Source organism: Bufo bufo, chromosome 6 (genome assembly GCF_905171765.1).
Source record: "Bufo bufo chromosome 6, aBufBuf1.1, whole genome shotgun sequence".
NCBI classification, from domain to species: Eukaryota; Metazoa; Chordata; class Amphibia; order Anura; family Bufonidae; genus Bufo; species Bufo bufo.
Genome location: NC_053394.1, coordinates 407830261 through 407840757, shown reverse-complemented (window position 1 = coordinate 407840757; position 10497 = coordinate 407830261). Strand labels below are relative to the sequence as shown.

The window sequence follows — 10497 nt, the reverse complement described above, 5'->3', positions numbered from 1 at the left end:
GATCTCCCACATAACAGCGCCATCCACAGATCTCCCACATAACAGCGCCATCCACAGATCCCCCACATAACAGCGTCATCCACAGATCCCCCACATAACAGCGCCATCCACAGATCTCCCACATAACAGCGCCATCCACAGATCCCCCACAACACAGCGTCAGCCACAGATCCCCCACATAACAGCGCCATCCACAGATCCCCCATAACTATGTCATACCCAGCCGCGTCAGCGGCTCTTATGGGAAAATCCAAGCAAATAGACCTCTAGCACAATTCCCTTAAAATATCGCATCGCACATCGTTATCGCAATTTTTAGGGCCCTAATCGCAATCGCACAAAATTCCCATATCGTGCAGCCCTAGTACATAATATGGGATATCCCGTATCTTATGATTAAAGGGTTTCTATCACTTCCTTTCACCTATTTAGCTTTCAGACACTAGCGATCCGCTAGTGTCTGCTTTATCTAACCACCCTAATATAAGAGCTTATTGTCCTGCCGTTTAGCTAAAAAAATAACTTATATAGATATGCTAATGAGCCTCTAGGTGCTATGGGGGCGTGATTAGCACCTAGAGGCTCCGTCTACCTTCATAAACTGCCGCCGCCCAGCGCGTCCCTCCAGCCCGCCCATCTCCTCCGGAATGCGATGCTCCTCGTATTCGGCGCATGCGCAGTGAATGTCTGATCGCTTCCCTGCTCAGACATCTCCACTGCACCTGCGCCGATGACGTCATAGTGCTCCGAGGAACAGGCGCAGTGGAGATGTCTGAGCAGGGAAGCGATCAGACATTCACTGCGCATGCGCAGAACAGAGACGCGCACGGAGAGGATCGCTTCAGCTGGAGATGGGCGGGCTGGAGGGACGCGCTGGGCGGCGGCAGTTTGTTAAGGTAGACGGAGCCTCTAGGTGCTAATCACGCCCCCATAGCACCTAGAGGCTCATTAGCATATCTATATAAGTTATTTTTTTAGCTAAACGGCAGGACAATAAGCTCTTATATTAGGATGGTTAGATAAAGCAGACACTAGCGGATCGCTAGTGTCTGAAAGCTAAATAGGTGAAACGAAGTGATAGAAACCCTTTAAAGGGGCCGTCCAGCCGTTAATATTGAGGACCTGTCGCTGTTTGAAGAGGAGGCGGCGCCCCCTGTGGTCAGCACTGGCTCTCTGAAGTGCAGTGTAATACAAATACGGCATAGCCCTAACAAATCTCCTACTATTGGCTGTAAAATCTAACACAGCTGTTGCCAAGTTAGTGAATGTAACCCTGGCTGCTAAATAGCATCTCAATATATGATATCACCAGTCCACCAGCAATATGTGCAATAAAGAGCAGCATAGCCCTTATACTGCGCTCTACTGAGCATGGCAAATAACACCGACATAAGGGCTAGCTAAACCTGGTCATGTGATCTCCATGACACCTCCCACACATGATCACATGATCACCACAGGTCCGTTATTCCCTCAAGCTTCACATGCTGGAGCCTGACTCCTCCCACACACAATAACGTGGTCATGACATCATGACAGGTCCTCTATTTCCTGCAGCTTCACAGCCTACAGCCTGACTCCTCCCACACACGATCACATGGTCATGACATCACCACAGGTCCTTTATTCCCTCAAGCTTCACATGCTGGAGCCTGACTCCTCCCACACACAATAACATGGTCATGACATCCTGACAGGTCCTGTATTTCCTGCAGCCTGACTCCTCCCACACATGATCACATGGTCATGACATCACCACAGGTCCTTTATTCCATCAAGCCTCACATGCTGGAGCCTGACTCCTCCCACACACAATAACGTGGTCATGACATCATGACAGGTCCTCTATTTCCTGCAGCTTCTCAGCCTACAGCCTGACTCCTCCCACACACGATCACATGGTCATGACATCATCACAGGTCCTGTATTTCCTGCAGCTTCTCAGCCTACAGCCTGACCCCTCCCACACACGATCACATGGTCATGACATCACCACAGGTCCTTTATTCCCTCAAGCTTCACATGCTGGAGCCTGACTCCTCCCACACACAATAACATGGTCATGACATTATCACAGGTCCTATAGCTTCTCCTGCAGCACAGCCTGACTCCTCCCACACATGATCACATGGTCATGACATCATCACAGGTCCTTTATTCCCTCCAGCTTCAGATGCTGGAAGAAATGAAAACACAGAGCATTCCGTAGTGATGGATTTTTAGAAGAGGACACGCCCCGCCCAGGTAAGGATGCAGGTTGCAGTTAGAAAACGCAGCATCTCATTTTCCGGTAGAAGTCAATGGGAAACTAGGTTTCTCAGATAGACCTGGCACTATCAAAATTGTGGTGAAAGAACCTGATTGGCGGCACATGAAACAAGTCCTGCAGCTTACTGTACGCGGTATAGAGCCGAGTAGCCTCTTATTTGAGGATAAGCCTCATGCACACGACCGTTGTTCGGGTCCGTATACGAGCCGCATTTTTTGTGGCTCGGGTGCGGACCCATTCACTTCAATGGGGCCACAAAAGATGCAGACAGCTCTCTGTGTGCTGTCCGCATCCGTTGCTCCGTTCCGTGGCCCCGCAAAAAAAATATGGCATGTCCTATTCTTGTCCGTTTTGCGGACAAGAATAGGCATTTCTACAATGGGCCGCCTGTTCCGTTCCGCAAATTGCGGAAGGCACACGGGCGGCTTCCGTTTTTTGCTGTCCTGTGCATGAAGCCTTAATTAGAAAGCTAAAAAAACAGGAAAATTCACAGCAGACAAAAAAAAAAAAAAAGGGCACACTAAACGCATGGTGATTGATTTGGTAACTGACCGCATGCGTTTCCTAACCGTATCATGACCGCTCCATGTGACCGGACCCTAACACTCCACATCCGGAAAAGATCTGCAGCTCCACCCGCTGATAATCAGCAGATTCCAGAGAACTCAGTCAGGCTCTTCTCTGCTGGAGGCCTCTGCCGCAGATGAGAAACCTGAATAACAGAAGAAGAGGAGTAATTTGATAGGAATAATGCCGCCTCTTAGTTTTCCCAGTAGGAATAATACCGTCTTATTAATGCTCAGCCACGTGCATGCACAGGAACACTGTCTCCTCACAGGACCTGCACTCCCAGCATGCCTCAAGTGAAGAGCAAGCGGTTCTGCGCATGTAAGTGGGTGAGGTATTCCGTAGTTGTTTTTTTTAATACCTAAGAGCCCACAGTGTACCCCTTTTTTAATGGCTGTTAGAAGGATGCAGTCCTGTCTAAATGGCCCTCTGTGGTCACCCGCCGGCCCGCACCGCGCTGCACTGGATCCTGACACATAGTCAGGACATAGTGCACATAAGCGCGCACTATGACCTGACGCTGTGTGACATTAGGAGGACAGTGCAGCGCGTGAAGAGGAGGCAAGTAGAGCTGTGGAGTGTCGGCAGCGCCCCTACAGGAAAGGTAAGATGGCAGAGGACTGATGGCACTGGGTGGAGCCGACGGCACAGAGGACTGATGGCACTGGGAGGAGCCGACGGCACAGAGGACTGATGGCACTGGGAGGAGCCGACGGCACAGAGGACTGATGGCACTGGGTGGAGCCGACGGCACAGAGGACTGATGGCACTGGGAGGAGCTGACGTCACAGAGGACTAATGGCACTGGGGGGAGCCGACGGCACAGAGGACTGATGGCACTGGGAGGAGCCGACGGCATAGAGGACTGGTGGCACTGGGAGGAACCGACGGCACAGAGGACTAATGGCACTGGAGGGAACTCATGGCACAGAGGACTGATGGCACAGAGGACTGATGGCACTGGGGGGAGCTGATGGCACTGGGGGGAGCTGATGGCACTGGGAGGAGCTGATGGCACTGGGGGGATCTGATGGCACAGAGGACTGATGGCACTGGGAGGAGCCGACGGCACAGAGGACTAATGGCACTGGAGGGAACTCATGGCACAGAGGACTGATGGCACAGAGGACTGATGGCACTGGGGGGAGCTGATGGCACTGGGGGGAGCTGATGGCACTGGGAGGAGCTGATGGCACTGGGGGGATCTGATGGCACAGAGGACTGATGGCACTAGGAGGAGCTGATGGCACAGAGGACTGATGGCACAGAGGACTGATGGCACTGGGGGAGCTGATGGCACAGAGGACTGATGGCACTGGGGGGAGCTGATGGCACAGAGGACTGATGGCACTGGGAGGAGCTGATGGCACAGAGGACTGATGGCACAGAGGACTGATGGCACTGGGGGGAGCTGATGGCACTGGGGGGAGCTGATGGCACTGGGAGGAGCTGATGGCACTGGGGGGATCTGATGGCACAGAGGACTGATGGCACTGGGAGGAGCCGACGGCACAGAGGACTAATGGCACTGGAGGGAACTCATGGCACAGAGGACTGATGGCACAGAGGACTGATGGCACTGGGGGGAGCTGATGGCACTGGGGGGAGCTGATGGCACTGGGAGGAGCTGATGGCACTGGGGGGATCTGATGGCACAGAGGACTGATGGCACTAGGAGGAGCTGATGGCACAGAGGACTGATGGCACAGAGGACTGATGGCACTGGGGGAGCTGATGGCACAGAGGACTGATGGCACTGGGGGGAGCTGATGGCACAGAGGACTGATGGCACTGGGAGGAGCTGATGGCACAGAGGACTGATGGCACTGGGGGGAGCTGATGGCACAGAGGACTGATGGCACTGGGGGGAGCTGATGGCACAGAGGACTGATGGCACTGGGGGGAGCTGATGGCACTGGGGGGAGCTGATGGCACAGAGGACTGATGGCACTGGGGGAGCTGATGGCACTGGGGGGAGCCGATGGCACAGATGACTGATGGCACTGGGGGGAGCCGATGGCACAGATGACTGATGGCACTGGGAGGAGCTGATGGCACAGAGGACTGATGGCACTGGGGGGAGCTGATGGCACAGAGGACTGATGGCACTGGGGGGAGCTGATGGCACAGAGGACTGATGGCACTGGGGGGAGCCGACGGCACAGAGGAGTTATGGCACTGGGAGGAGCTGATGGCACAGAGGACTGATGGCACTGGGGGGAGCTGATGGCACAGAGGACTGATGGCACTGGGGGGAGCTGATGGCACTGGGGGGAGCTGATGGCACAGAGGACTGATGGCACTGGGGGGAGCTGATGGCACTGGGGGGAGCTGATGGCACAGAGGACTGATGGCACTGGGGTCTGATTAGTTTTTATAAAGGAAAACATTCTTTAGTTTTTTTACTTATTAGAGTGCTCGATTAATCATTGGATTCATGGATAGAATACTTGATTACTAAAATTATCGATAGCCCTATCCAGCACTGAGGCTCCTGTGGTCTCCTTTCATTCGCTGTAGGAAGGTGTGACATACCATAAAATTGCTTTGACCTCACAAATAGAGTAACAGCCTTGACTAAGCTATTCAACTCTGGTTTCAATTTATATAAAAAGAGAGAACACAACATCTACACTTTATTGTCTCCTCCTATTATCTCCAGTAATTGTATTTTACATGATATTTTGTAGGATTTTCCATCATCTCATCTTCTTTCCATTCAGGTTCCTACAATATAGGATCCGCTCAGTGGATATCTTCTATATAAGATCCTTCTCCTGATTGACCGATCAAGGATGGACAGGGACAGGGACAAGATGGCGGAGAGTATAATAAATCTCACCCTAGAGATCCTCTTCCGGCTTACTGGAGAGGTGAGAGATTCTGATGATGTCACATTACATCATCTTATCTATGTTACTAACAGATGGACATGACTGGAGAGGTGAGGGGCTCTGGAGATGTATGGAGTGATATTTATTACTGTGTCTCTCCATAACCAGGACTACACAGTAGTGAAGAAGACCTCTAGTGAGCGCTGTCAGGACCCTGTGTCTGAAGGATGGGGAAGAACCCTGAGCCCAATCATGGGGCCTCCACCTCACCCCCTGATACATGAGGAAATCAATAGAGAGAAGATCCTAGAACTCACCAACAAGATGATTGAGCTGCTGACTGGAGAGGTGACACTGCTGGGAATGCTGGGACATTATACAGGAACGTTATGAAGGAATCTGGGTGATGACTGTATCATTGTGTTGTCAGGTTCCTATAAGGTGTCAGGATGTCACCGTCTATTTCTCCATGGAGGAGTGGGAGTATTTAGAAGGACAAAAAGATCTGTACAAGGACATCATGATGGAGGATCGCTGGCCCCTCACATCACCAGGTAATAGTTCAAAGGATAATCCCAGCAGGCGTGCTTGTTTCAAATCTATAGTATGCTTTATTTCATAATCAAAATGACAAAATTACAGGACGCGTTTCGGCCCGTCCAACTTCCTGAACTGCATGATGCTAAATGACACCATGTAACATTTTATAGACACAAATTATAATCAACTGGTCATGACATCATCAATTAATTAAGCAAACAGGAAATGACATAGGCGTATAATCAAAGTGAACTGTGATATGGGGATTGCCCTTTCCCGTGCAGTGTAACAGGAGGATCGTGAGCTGTCTGATTCGATTCGGATCACCAGGTAATAGACATGCAAGGAACAAATTCAGTCACTGGATGTTTTTCCTACAGATAAGGAAGAGAGAACAACTCTGGAGAGATGTCCCAGTCCTCTTCTTCCACATGATGGTTCAGAAGAACATCACAATGTCCCACAGGATGATCAGGTAGATGGAGATAAGATCTCATGAAATGTTCCCTATGATCTGTAGAAGGCTGTTATACTATATACAGTGGTAATCAGGGTGTTCTAGTGGTGATAGATAATCAGTTCTCATCTCTCCTGTGTTCTCTCCTGTCCTTATACTATATACAGTGATAGGCAGGGTGTTCTAGTAGGTGATAGATAATCAGTTCTCACCTCCCCTGTCCTTATACTATATACAGTGATAAGAAGGGTGTTATAGTGGTGATAGATAATCAGTTCTCACCTCTCCTGTCCGTATACTATATACATTGATAAACAGGGTGTTCTAGTGGTGATAGATAATCAGTTCTCACCTCTCCTGTGTTCTTTCCTGTCCTTATACTATAAGCAGAGATACGCAGGGTGTTCTAGTGGTGATAGATAATCAGTTCTCATCTCTCCTACCTGTATACTATATACATTGATAAGCAGGGTCTTCTAGTGGTGATAGATAATCAGTTCTCACCTCTCCTGTGTTCTCTCCTGTCCTTATACTATAAGCAGAGATAAGAAGGGTGTTCTAGTGGTGATAGATAAACAGTTCTCATCTCTCCTGTGTTCTCCTAGCAACGGAAACAGGTGCACAAACAATGTTATATACACAAACAATTTAATCCCTTAATGGGTCATTTGAATTTTTTTTTCATTTTTGTTCTTTCCAAGGCCATAACTCTTTCATTTTTCCATTCACATAGTGGTATGAAGGCTTGTTTTTTGTGGGACAAGTTGTACTTTCCAATGGCCATTTACATTTGCATACAGTGTAATGGGAAGCGGATTTTATTTTTAAAGTGTTTCTTATGCAGTAAAACTGACCTGTTATTATAATTCTCCTGGTCAGTACAATTACGACGATACCATGTGTGTTTTAATGTTGAAAAAAAATCTTTGGAAAAACAATTTTTTTGTCTTTGCATCATATTCTTACCCCCATAACGTTGTTATTTTTATATCTGCAGAGCTTAATCGGCCATTTTGACTTTTTATTTTTTTCCATTTTGCTGTCATATGGGATAAATATTTTAATATTTTTATAGTCCAGATATTTTCGCACGCAGGATTACCTATGATGTTTTTTTATTTTTTATTTGAATATATATTACCGTATATTTTTGAATCCTTTTTTCCCCAGTTCTCCCAGCATCTGGAGGTTTAAAAGTCCACGATTGGTGTTACCAACATTAGCTCCGAGTGCCTGCTTTTTATATCAGTGGATAGAGGCGTTATATTTAAAGTCCCGTCTGCTGACGTGTATATATACGTAAGGCAGTCAGGAATGGGTTAATGTTACGGATGCAACTACATTATACAGGAGACCTGTAGATATTTGGGTCAGATAAGTCCTGTTCTATGGTCATTTCTGCCATCTCTTTTCAGGTCATATAAAACCTTCCACACGACTTCTCCAACCGTTGAATTCTACAATATTTCTTTCACAGCTTGTGAGTCCGGGTGAAGATCTGAACATTATATATGTTACAGAGACATATGTGAGGGGCGATGAGCAGAGTATAGAGGACATTCCTACAGATAACCACCCAGGTGAGTAGTGACCACTAAGTAAAGCAGAGAAGACTCACAGATTCTACTCCTTCACTGCTACATTATATTCACCGATTCAGCTAAAATTCAAATGAAATATGGATGAAAATGTGATAGCGTTATAGGTGATCGGTCATATGGCCTAGACCAGTGGCGTACATAGAGAAGTAAGGGCCACATAGCAAGGATCAAACCAGGCTTCCCAAACAGGACAGAATGGTTTCTGCCTAAAAACCTTTCAATGATCCTTGGGCCATTTATTCCAGTGCCTCATTTGCTAAAAGTTGTTCCTTTAGACTAGAGGGTAGAGTCCTGACCAAGTTTTCACCTCTAGTAGAAGAGGAGATAATCCCAACTAAGACTGGGCCCCATAGTAGTCCATTGGTCTGCCACTTTGGTAGTTACTCCCCTGGCCTAGACACAGCTCAGTCCCTTTCAAGTGAATGGGTCTAATTAAGGATGAGAAAACCAGTTTGGACCAAAACGAGTTTGGTCCGAACTTTGCTATTTTTCGAACGGCAGACAAACTCGAATCCACTAAAAAGGCGCATAGCACCATTTCGGGACACATGTTGGCAGGAAAAAAGCACTAGGGAGGAAGAAGAAATCAGTCAATCAAGCTTATCGTCAGGGAGAGTGAAGGGAAAGACTAGGGATTCCAAAGAAGAATTGTGATTACTGCAGCAATCAACCTGTGTGTATTAAGTTGAAATTGAGCATCAAGCCACAGTCATCCTTTTATGTATTATGTATCACTTTCCACACGGTCACAATTTACATTTTTTACTTGGGGGGGGGGGGGGGTTTCCATTTAATTAAGCAGCATATATACTGTACATCATTACTGCAGCAATACCCACAGTGTGGCAGCAATCTTCTTGTGTGTATTAAGTTGAAATTGAGCGTCAAGCTACAGTCATCCGTTTCCGTGAATTCTATTTCCACACGGTTGGAATAGAATTTTTTTTTGGGACTTGTTTGATTTAATTATACCAGCGTATAGGTGATCAGCGTCAATGCACAGGCCAGCACACCAAAGTATCTGGGAGTGATAATGAATTTAAGCCCAAATCCGTTTCCCTATTTCACACATTTTTAAAGGGAAAGTGTCATCAGAAAATGACCTGTTGTTTAAATCACTTTTTTATGTTTAACATGTTGTTAAAGATTTTTTGATAATGTTCTTAAATTTTGAATTTTCCATGTATTCAATATATTTATACAAAAAAGATAAATTCCTGCATTTTTCGCATTGGCTACTATGTTTAATAATTGACATCACTTCTTGGTCTGTACAGAGCACTTCACTGCAGTTGACGCATTCTAATCCTGCCTGTAATGATATCACCTCTGTGTGCAGATAAGACAGGATCCTCCATTCACAATAGGTGATTGTCACAGTTTGTCTATTCGTCCCTTGTACAATGACCTCTGCACAGGTCACAGAGCATGCCTAGAAAACTCTTCCATGTAAGTCCCCTCCTGACCATGGTGTCTATGGACCATGGGGCTGCCATAAAGCAATTTTCTTAAAGCTTTCTAAATGCTTATAAGAACAGTTTAGGCAAGATGACCGCCCTCATAATCATGTTCAGGAAACAATAACATTTATGGTGACACATTTCCTTTAATCATTTTTTTAAGGGGGGATGTTGATTATATTCAAACTAGCAGCATATCCAATATGTTATAAATCCAGCTCACCTTGTATAGGAACTCCGCATGCAGGGAAGAAACAGGTTATCCAGGTAATATGAAGAAAGGAAAAAAATCTGGCACTGGAATGATATTCAGTAAAAACTTCCTCTTTATTAAACGTAACATAAATCCAAATACAAACAGGACCTGGCATGAAGCGGTTGTTGACGCGTTTCGGACAGATGTCCCTAGTCGTAACATAGGTTGATGTTGGAATGGGAGATTTTATAAATCCACCAAAAATCCACTCCCCCAAAAATGGAGGCGGAAAAGGAGGAAAATCATCTCTCCAGCATCAACCACCTGATGTGAATTACGTGCCGGTGTGGTGGCGGGAGCGTGCAGTTACCCAGCATGAAGCAAAAACACGCCGTCCTCAAACACAAACAGACCTGCATGGTGTGAATGAAGACATAAATGTGGGCATACATATAATGGCAATAAAATCTAAAATTAATTCACTAAATGGCATTTAAATACGACCTCTAATACAAAGTGCAAAGATTGAGTGACGCAATCAGATCATTGATAAAAATACATCAACTCTTTTCT

The 10497-nt window shown here is 46.7% G+C and overlaps 1 long non-coding RNA gene across 1 annotated transcript; it reads left to right on the top strand.

Moving 5' to 3' along the window:
- Window positions 1-6168: 6168 nt before the first annotated feature.
- LOC121004544 lies at window positions 6169-8187 on the top strand. Its single transcript, XR_005779739.1, has 3 exons — window positions 6169-6224; window positions 6591-6685; window positions 8145-8187. It is a non-coding gene; the product is annotated as an uncharacterized LOC121004544 (long non-coding RNA).
- Window positions 8188-10497: the final 2310 nt, after the last annotated feature.